Source organism: Carcharhinus amblyrhynchos, chromosome 11 (assembly GCF_965287045.1).
Source record: "Carcharhinus amblyrhynchos chromosome 11, sCarAmb.v2.hapA, whole genome shotgun sequence".
Classification (NCBI taxonomy): domain Eukaryota; kingdom Metazoa; phylum Chordata; class Chondrichthyes; order Carcharhiniformes; family Carcharhinidae; genus Carcharhinus; species Carcharhinus amblyrhynchos.
The window spans coordinates 60,161,518-60,172,830 of NC_137334.1; positions in this window are offsets into that span (position 1 = coordinate 60,161,518).

Consider the following 11,313-nt stretch of genomic DNA (forward strand, 5'->3'; position numbering starts at 1 on the left):
TTTCACACTTTCGGCTTGGTGGAAAGAGAGCAATAACCTAATTGAAATGGAGTTGCTGGACATAATAATGGGAAAACTGCCCCAGGCATGAAGACTCCATTTCCCAATAGAACAAGCTATTCCTGGTTCACGGGATCATCGGAGGTGGGATTATTGTCGGTGCAGACTCGATGGGCTGAATGGCCTCCTTCTGTAGTGTAGGATTTCTATGATTCTATGAATATGGGTTAGAAAATATACCTTAATGTATAATCGTCTCAGTTACACACAATCCTATTAAACACATAGCCTGGCTGCAATCAGTCACACGCCACTCTCAATCCACATGACTGGTTTAGATTTCCCTTCCAAATCCCCCTAGATGATTCTTACATCATGAGCCACCTTGTTTCACAGAACTCCACCTTCCGTACGAGAGATTTCAAACTCTGCTTTCAAAAGTAAACATTTTCATATCTTCTTTAAATAGTACTTTATATCAGTTGTTTGCATTGAAAAATTCACATCAGGTTTTGAATAACTTTTTTGTTTCTGTCTTCACGGAGGAGGACGTGAATAATTTGCCGGGTGTTAGCGATGGAAAGGTGGTAGGACTGGAGGGTCTTAATGACATTACTGTTACAAGAGAGGTGGTGCTCGACAGACTGGAGGGGGCTGATTGTGGACAAGTCCCCAGGACCGGATGGAATGCATCCGAGGGTTCTGAAAGAAATGGCAGAGGTGATAGTGGATGCCTTGGTGGTTATTTTCCAGACGTCGCTGGATTCCGGGGAAGTGCCGGAAGATTGGAAAACGGCTAATGTTACGCCGTTGTTTAAGAAGGGTGCCAGGCAAAAGGCGGGGAATTATAGGCCGGTAAGTTTAACGTCTGTGGTAGGTAAAATGTTAGAATCCGTCATTAAGGAGGAAATTGCGAGGCATCTTGAAGGGAATTGCTTGATAGGGCGGACGCAACACGGTTTCATTAAAGGGAAGTCGTGTCTAACAAATTTACTGGAGTTCTATGAGGATGTGTCTAGGGCGGTGGATAGAGGAGAGCCGGTGGATGTGGTCTTTCTGGATTTTCAGAAGGCGTTTGATGAGGTACCTCACAAGAGGTTATTGCAGAAGGTCAGGGGACACGGAGTTGGGGGTAGGGTGTTAGCGTGGATAGAGGATTGGTTGTCAAATAGGAGACAGAGAGTGGGGGTCAATGGGTGCTATTCGGATTGGCGGTTGGTGACTAGTGGGGTGCCCCAGGGGTCGGTGCTGGGGCCTCAGCTATTTACCATTTATATAGATGATCTGGAGGAGGGAACCGAGTGTAGGGTGTCGAAATTTGCTGATGACACCAAGATTGGGGGAAAGGCAAATTGTGCGGAGGGTGTGGAGAGTCTGCAGAAGGATCTAGATAGGCTGGGCAAATGGGCCAGGAAATGGCAAATGGAATTTAATGTTGGCAAGTGTGAGGTGGTCCACTTTGGTAGGAAGAATGGTAGGAAGGACTATGACTTACGTGGCGAAAAACTGCAGCAGGCGACGGTGCAGAGGGACCTCGGGGTCCTTGTGCATGAGTCGCAAAAACCCAGCTTGCAGGTGCAGCAGGTGGTCAGGAAGGCGAATGGGATGCTGGCCTTCATAGCGAGGGGGATTGAATATAAAAGTAGGGAGGTCTTGCTGCAGCTGTATAGGGCATTGGTGAGGCCGCAGCTGGAGTACTGTGTGCAGTTTTGGGCGCCGCACCTGCGCAAGGATATTTTGGCCTTGGAGGGAGTGCAGAGGAGGTTTACTAGGCTGATACCAGAGTTGAGGGGGTTGAGATATGAGGAGAGGCTGAATAAACTAGGCTTGTACTCGTTAGAGTTTAGAAGAATGAGGGGAGATCTCATTGAGACATATAAGATGATGAATGGGATGGATAGGATAGAGGTGGAGAGACTCTTCCCGCTCAAAAAAGACAGTAGGACTAGGGGGCACAGCCTCAAGATAAAGGGGAGGCGGTTTAGAACGGAGTTGAGGAAGAACTTCTTCACTCAAAGGGTGGTGAATCTCTGGAATTCTCTGCCCGTTGAAGTGGTGGAGGCTGCCTCGCTAAATATTTTTAAGAAGCGAGTTGATGGGTTTTTGATAAGAGAGGGGATTAAGGGTTATGGGGAGAGGGCGGGAAAGTGGAACTGAGCCACGACAGATCAGCCATGATCTTATTGAATGGCGGGGCAGGCTCGAAGGGCTAGATGGCCTACTCCTGCTCCTATTTCTTATGTTCTTATGTTTTCCAACCTATCCTTTCAAACAAAGCTTACACTTCACTTTTAACAAGGAATCCAGCATCTGGGTTTTATAAATCTCCTTCAGGATTTCTTAGTTGCAACAATTGCTCACGATTGTTTTAACTATTGATTCCCACATTCTATTAAGATAGCACTAAATTTTTCTGAAGTCTGCTTTTCCACTTTAAATGTGGTTACTGCCAATGTCTCTTCAATTCAGGACACTTTATTTTTTTTTCCCTTGAACTTCCCTGTTCAATTTTTTGGTCTCTGTTCTCCTTCTAAGACATTCTTTATATCCCCGTTCCCTGGTTGTCTGGGCTTTATCTGGTTCTTTGAGAAATGTATGAACAAATTCTGTTAAAAACTAAATTCAAAAGACCTTTATACATTAGGAAAGACCTTTGGTTGTGAAGCAATGACTTTATGCAGTAGTGTATTTACTTTTCACACTATAACCCTCTCTAAGCACAATAGTTGGAAATGAAACCAAACCCCCACACTTACAAACACCTTTGTCCAGCATGAATCTAATTATAGGTTTACCCTTTCATACGTAGAAACACTAAATTAAACCCACTTAAAACTATATTTTATTTCCAATATTTACCAATACAAGTATAAATCCCTTAAAACTACCTTTGTTTTCCTTCCTTTGGTCTTCATTTGAAAGAAAAAAATCTTCATAACCATGAAGGTTTCTCTACTGTGGTGTCACATTCAATTAATACAAACATAAGATCATAAATGTCTAATTATATAACTAATTGTACAAATAAACTTTTCTTAGTTCACAATATAATTACAATGATTTCACCAAAACAATGACATTAAATTTTACAGCATAATCAAACAAAATCTATACATTGTGACATTATCATAACTCAAGTCTTGTGTTTCCTTTTCTTTAGATTTCCAGTTTACAACTCAGAAACCATTTATGTCTGCAGTGCAATTGCCCTTTCTGTTATTCATTGGCATAGTTCCACTCTCAAACCTACTTTCCAAATTCACATGTGGTAAATTCACACTTTGATTCAACACAGTCATTTCTGTGAGTTATTTTCTTTCTTTTGTCAAAATCTCTTCTGGCTGTTTCAAGAATGTTCTAAAAATGCTTCTTAAGTTCATTCCTTTTTTTTATTCTTGCTTTGGTTTTTGAACATTTTGTGATTTTGTTATTTCTCCCAGCCTCATTTCAAGTACATTCTTTTCAATTCAGATTGAGTTATTTCAGTCACTTCTTCCCTCTGGAGTTCCATTGGTTTTCTGTAGTCTTCAAAACCATGATTGCCTGTTGCAATAGAGTTGTCATCACATTACTGTCTCCACAGGCCAAATCATTACCTAGAATGAAATCTATTCTTCCAATATGCACTTCAGGAATAATTTCCACCTAACAAAAGCAACTGGTGCCATAAGCAGGAGCATGACCTATCTTATAGAATCATTGAATCCTTACAGTGCAGAAAGGGGCCATTTGCCTGCACCAACTCTCCGACAGAGCATATTACCCAGGCCCTATCCCTATAACCCCACACATTTATCATAGCTAATCTACCTAACCTACACGGCTTTGGACACTAAGGGGTAATTTGTCATGGCCAATCCACCTAACCTGCACAACTTTGGAGTGTGGGAGGAAACACACGCATACAAAGGGAGAATGTACAAACTTCACACAATCACCTGTCCGGATGATTGGCCAAAATTGAACCTGGGTCCCTGACTCTGTGAGGCAGCCACACAAACAGTTGTGCCACCATGCTGTCAATAAGTTACTAACCTGGCAACTGACCTCTCAGAAAGATGTTGTGTTTATCATTTCTGGTAAAGTTCAGCTCAGAAGAATTGGCAAAAAATACAGAGCAGTGTCTAGACCTAAGTAATATATGTATGACAAAAGTGACAGACAATTACCATCCCCGACAAGAGGGCATAACCCCCAAAGTAAGTAAAAAATGCTGTTGATGCAGGAAATCAGAAATAAAACAGAAAATGTTGGAAAAACTATTATGAAGAAATCACATTAGACTCAAAATATTAACTCTGTTTCTCTGTCCCCAGATGATACCAGAGCTGCTGAGTTTTCCCAGCATTTTCTGTTTTCTCCATTACATTCAGTAGCATTGTTCTCCAACCATTAATTTGTTGGTTGTCAAGTAAATATTGTCGCTCCAAGAGCAGTTTTGAGGTTGGGTATTCTGAGATAAGTGCCTCCTTTCCCAACTCTCCAAAGCAGCAGTTATAAGGCACGTCAGAGAAGGAATACTTTCTCCTTGCCTGGATGAGTGCAACAGCAACAACATTCAACCAATTCAACACCATCAAGGGCAAAGCCATCCACTTGATTGGAGCCCCATACTGTACCTTAAAAATGCTCTCCTTTCCACTATTACTGCATAATACCAGCAGCATAAACCATCTACAATGCATACTGCAGCAACTCATAATAGCTCTTTTGATGAAGCCTTGCAAACTCACAGCCACCATCTCCTAGAAGGACCAGAAGAAGTGCAGTAGGCACAATAGAACACCCCCACCTTCAAGTTCTTCTCCAAGTCACATACCATTGAGACTTGCAGGTAAAGCGCTGTTCCTTCTTTATCATGTCAAAATCCTGGAACTTTTCACTTAACAGCAGTGTAAGAATACGTTCATTCACCACACAATTCTCATTAGTTCAAGCAGGTGCCACATCACTACCTTCTCATGGGCAACTTGAAGATGGGCAATAAGTGATGTTCCTGAGAGATCTGGCAGGCTTAAAATGAGATAAATCTCCAGGACTGAATGAAATATATCCCAACAGGCTGTTATGTGAAGCAAAGGAGGAAATAGCTTGGGAACTGACAATTATTTTCAATTACTCTCTGGTCATGGGAGAGATGCCAGAGGACTGAAGGACGGCCACTGTGGTACCATTATTCCAGAAAGGAAGAAGGGATAAACCAGGAAACTACAGGCCAGTCAGTGATGGGGAAACTATTGGAAACAATTCTGAGAAATTGAATTAATCTGCAATTGGAGAGGCAGGGATTAATCAAGAATAGTCAGCATGGTTTTGTTAAGGGGAGGTCATGTCTGACCAATTTGATCAAAAAGGTAACCAGGTATGTAGATGTGGACAATGCATTTGATTTAGTCTTCTTGGACTTTAGCAAGGCTTTTGACAAGGTTCCACATAGGAGACTGATAGTGAGGTTAAGAGCCCTTGGAATCAAAGGAAATCTAGCAAATTGGATCCAGAATTGTCTGAGTGGCAAGAAGCAGAGAGTGGTGATTGAGAGATGTTTTTCAGATTGGGAGACCACGTCCAGTGGAATCCCACAGGGATCAGTGTTGGGCCCATACTGTTTGTGATTTATATAAATAATTTAGACTTAATTCGTGGAGGATATGAAAATCAGTAGGATGGTAAATAATGAGGAGGATAGTCTTAAATTACAGGAGGATCTTGACACGTTGGTCAGATGGGCTGATCAGTGGCAAAGTGTGCAGTGATGCATTTACACAGTAAAAAGTCTGACAACACCGGGTTTTAGTCCAACCTATTTATTTGATAATATACTCGCAAGCTTTCAAATAAATAGGTTGGACTAAAACCTGGTGTTGTCAGACTTTTTACTGTGTTTACGCCAGTCCAACGCCGGCATACCCACATCGTGATGCATTTAGACAGGGCAATCAAGACATGATGAATGGCAAGAACCTAGGAAACACTGAGGATCAGAGACCTTAGTGTGCATGTACTCCTGTCCCTTAAGGTAGCAGGACAGGTGGACAGTAAAGGATTCTCAAAGTGAAGGATGCTATAGATAAGCATGATGATAACATGATAGCATTTCACATCCAGCTTGAAGATGAGAAAAAGGGTCTGAAACTAGGTCTTAAAATTAAATAAAGGAAATTACAAGGGCATGAAGACATAGTTTGCTAAAGTCTCTCAACAAATATATCAGCCCATTGAGAAAGAAAGCTTCTATGAAAATAATGCATCATCTGTGGCTAACTAGAGAAGTTAAGGGTGGTCTCAAATTGAAAGAAAAGATATTTTCAATTCTGTGAAGATTAGTGGTAGCCCAGAAGATTGGGAACATTTTAGAAACCAGTAAAGGATCGCTAACAAAAAGGAAGAAATTGGGGTTTGAGAGAAAAACAGCAAAAATGCTATAGCAGACACTAAAATCTTCTACAATATTAAAAAAAGGAAGACAGTAGCTCAAGTAAGCAACAGTCACTTGGAAGGTGAAACTGGAGAATTAACAATGACTTTAAACTGAAAGACACCAAAAACATCCCAATAATTATAGAAAAAAAACAAGAGCAAAGAGGAAGGAGAAACTTCAAGTAATCATGAGCACAAGAGAAAAAGTACTAGGAGGACTAATGGGACTGACAGGGCCCCCGGATCTGATGGCCTGCATCCTTGGTCTTAAAGGAAGTGGCTGCACAAATAGTGAATATACTGTTTGTAATCTTCTAAAATTCCCTAGATTCTGGGAAACTTCCAGAGGATCACAAAACCTAACACGACCATTCATAAGAGGGACACACAAGAGGTTATTGCAGAAAGTTAGGGGGCATGGAGTTGGGGGTAGGGTGTTAGCGTGGATAGGGGATTGGCTGTCAAATAGGAGGCAGAGAGTGGGGGTCAATGGGTGCTATTCGGATTGGTGGTTGGTGACTAGTGGAGTGCCCCAGGGATCGGTGCTGGGGCCTCAGCTATTTACCATTTATATAGATGATCTGGAGGAGGGAACCGAGTGTATGGTGTCAAAATTTGCTGATGACACCAAGATTGGTGGAACGGCAAATTGTTCGGAGGGTGTGGAGAGTCTGCAGAGGGATCTAGATAGGCTGGGCGAATGAGCCAGGAACTGGCAAATGGAATTTAATGTTGGCAAATGTGAGGTTGTCCACTTTGGTAGGAATAATGGTAGGAAGGACTACTACTTACATGGCGAAAAACTGCAGCATGCTACGGTGCAGACAGACCTCGGGGTCCTTGTGCATGAGTTGCAAAAACCCAGCCTGCAGGTGCAGCAGGTGGTCAGGAAGGTGAATGGGATGCTGGCCTTCATAGCGAGGGGGATTGAATATAAAAGTAGGAGGTCTTGCTGCAACTGTACAGGGCACTGGTGAGGCTGCAGCTGGAGTACTGTGTGCAGTTTTGGTCGCCGCACTTACGCAAAGATATTTTGGCCTTGGAGGGAGTGCAGAGGAGGTTCACTAGGCTGATACTGGAGTTGAGGGGGTTGAGCTATGAGGAGAGGCTGAATAAACTAGGCTTGTACTCGTTAGAGTTTAGAAGAATGAGGGGAGATCTCATTGAAACATATAAGATGATGAATGGGATGGATAAGATAGAGGTGGAGAGGCTCTTCCCGCTCAGAAAGGACAGTAGGACTCGAGGGCACAGCCTCAAGATAAAGGGGGGGGGTGCGGTTTAGAACGGAGTTGAGGAGGAACTTCTTCACTCAAAGGGTGGTGAATCTCTGGAATTCTCTGCCGGTTGAAGTGGTGGAGGCTGCCTCGCTAAATATTTTTTTCCGCGCAGGCGCTGATCAGGAGTGTTAAACCGGCGCACAGGCTTCTGCAGCACAATTCAGAATTGCTGATGTTTTTTCAGGCAGTGTGCACCTGAGAGGGCGCCTGAGAACGGGTCTAAAAGTCAGATCTGAAACACTCACAGTTTCAAGTCTGCCCAGCACTTAGAATGAAAATGGTAAAATAGGGCCCTAAGATTCTGCAAAGTGATATGGAAAGGCTAAGTGATTGGGCAAACACTGACAGATGGAGTATAATGTGGGAAATTATAAGGTTGTCTACTTTGGCAGGAAGGGTGGGAAAACAGAATATTATTGAAGTGGAATGAGACTGCAGAACACTCTGCATAGAGAGAGCAGTGGACGTTGGGTCATTGAATATATTCAAGGCTAAATTTCATTTTCGATTGACAAGGGAATTATGGGTTATGGGGAAAGGTAGGAAAACGTTAAGGCTATAATCATATCATCGTCTTATTGACTGGTGGAGTAGCCTAGAGCAGCTAAATGGTGTACTCCTCTCTTATTTCATGGATCATTTTTCCAGACTCACTGTGCCTCACTGATCCAGAAATAGCAGACAAACCTAATAAACAGTTTTGCACCCAGCGTCAACTGGTTTGCAAGCATTCCAGTTTCTTGCTGGCGATGCAAACCGGATCACACTCATAAAGGGCATATTCAATGTAGAATTTAAATATGCAGATTCGGTTTGATGCTGGAATTTCCCAGCCTCTAGAATCCTCCAACTCTCAGTATCAGTGTGAGCCTGGCATGAATCATTACTCATCTCCAAATCTGGAGACCAAGTGTGATGGCCATGCCAGGGGGCATTCAAGTCATTAGGCGATCAGGGAGACGGCTGGACAGTGCCCACCTCTCTAGGCATGGCCAGGCCGGAAAATCACCGTCCATGTCTGCAAAGACCCATCAAGACAATAATCAGGGCAATATGCGTGAAGAACATATCTTGTTCCCATTAGCAAGGCACCAGCCAATTACCTGAGATATTGGACTGGTGCAGCTGGATCTTTAAATCTAACCACTTGGACAATGGGACATTGGCTGTGGGGTTGGTGCTGCAGGCTATGGGGTGAGTTTTCCATGACATAAACTTGGCAAGCTAATGAAAATGCCTTACACCCAATCACTAGAACAATGGATCTTGGCTGAGAGAGAGGGTGCTCCAAGATGAACAGATTACGTTACAAGGAGAAGTACACAGCATGTTGAATCACTGGGTAATGCTCATGTCAAAAGTCTGACAACACCAGGTTTTAGACTAAAACCTGGTGTTGTCAGACTTTTTACTGTGTTTACGCCAGTATACCCACATAATGCTCATGTGACAGACACACCCTTTGTGTGTTTAAGCTTCTGCTGTCTGTTCAATAAGAGAACAAGTGGCTGAAATTCTGACAGGAGAAGATAGGTCAGATCCTGCCTTCCTCCCATTCTCTTCATCCTATCTTGCAAGATTTTGAACCCTATTTGCTGATCATGATGACCCAGGTACACCCCTGCTCAGACAAAGGGTGGGACCTTAACAAAAGATGGCAAAGGGTCTGACTGAAAACTGGCTTGAGAGAAACAGGGTGATTTTTGTAGCTCATTGTTGGTTGGCCTTAGTTTTCACCATTCTCCATCCAGGTGAAGCAAAGCCAAATGTGCCTGATGACGTTAAGGAAGTTAAAGTCATCCAAATCTGGCTGTTACACTGCCTACTTACCATTTCCCACATCATTGTTCCATTCAGTTACTTACAAGCGCTTACCCAGAGACAAGCATACAGACTACTGCTAGGAAAGGGATCATAAAAAGTTATATATTGCAGCAAAACTAGGGTGGAGAAAACAATGACACTGGGTGGGATTTTACAGCCTCACTTGCCCTGAAACTGTAAAATCCAGCCTGAGGTCAATGAAGGATCACAATGCAAAGATTGTATAACTATGGGCCCGAGAGAACCAAAGAGATCTAGGGGTACATGTTCATAGCTCCTTGAAAGTGGAGTCACTGGTGGACAGAGTGGTGAAGAAGGCATTCGACAATGCTTGGTTTCATCGGTCAGAACATTGAATGCAGGAGTTGGGATGTCTTGTTGAAGTTGTACAAGACGTTGGTAAGGCCACACTTGGAATACTGTGTGCAATTCTGGTCACTATTATAGAAAGGATATTACTAAACTAGAAAGAGTGCAGAAAAGGTTTACTAGGATGCTACCAGGACTTGATGGATTGAGTTATAAAGAGAAGCTGAATGGACTGGGACTTTTTTCTCTGGAGTGTAGGAGGCTGAGGGATGACCTTATAGAGGTCTATAAAATAATGAGGGGCATAAACAAGGTAGAAAGTCAACATCTTTTCCCAAAAGCAGGGGAGTCTAAAACTAGAGGGCATAAGTTTAAGGTGAGAGGGTAGAGATACAAAAGTGTCCAGAGGGGCAGTTTTTTCACATAGAAGGTGGTGAGTGTCTGGAACAAGCTGCCAGAGGTAGTAGTAGAGGCGGGGACAATTTTATCTTTTAAAAAGCATTTAGATCGTTACATGGGTACAATGGGTATAGAGGGATATGGGCCAAATGCGGGCAATTGGGATTAGTTTAGGGGTTTAAAAAAAAGGGCGGCATAGACAAGTTGGGCCAAAGGGCCTGCTTCCATGCTGTAAACCTCTACAAATCTATTTTACCATTTTGATTCTAAGTGCTGGGCGGACTTGAAACTGGGAGTGTTTTAGATCTGACTTTTACACCCGTTCTCAGGCATCCCCTTAAGTACGCTGCCTGAAAAAATATCAGTGATTCCGAATGATATTGCAGAAGCCTGTGGGCAGGACTTAACACACCCAGAACCCTGCAGGTCCGTTTGGCGCCTCCAACTGCAGAAAAATAGATAGAATGCAGTTTGACTGCCACATCGCTCCCAGGCTGGATGATCCCACCCCCTAGCTCCCACAGACATTGCCCCACCCCCACAACATTACTGACCCACTTATCCCCCCATCCCCCTGCCACTCAGACTGGTCACTGCACCCCTCCCCCTATCGATCTCAGGCAGAGTGACAGTGGACCCCACTTCCCCTCTACTGACCTTAGGCAGAGTGGCAGCAGACCCCCCTTCCCTCTACTGATCTCAAGCAGAGTTGCAGTGGACACCTTCCCCGCCCCCCCCCCCCCCGCCAACTGCCCCAAACCACCGGTCTCAAGCAAAGAGCAGTCAGACACTCAGCACTTACTTCATCACTAACTGGAGTGCCCAAATTGGACTTTGTGGAGCATGTCTATTTTGTACAGATTCTGGCTGGGCAAACACAGTGGTAAAAGGGGAAGTGCCAGTAAATTTGGGCATGCAGCTCAGTAAGTCAATTTAAATGCATGCAAAATATCAGCAGTTCTGAAATGGGCACAGTCCTGATCATGGCCATTTTTGGGCTTTGGTAAATGGGGAACCAAAGCGGAGGCAGGTATGGATCATACTATTCGCCTCATGCCCATCTTTACCAAGTTCTCGCACCCAA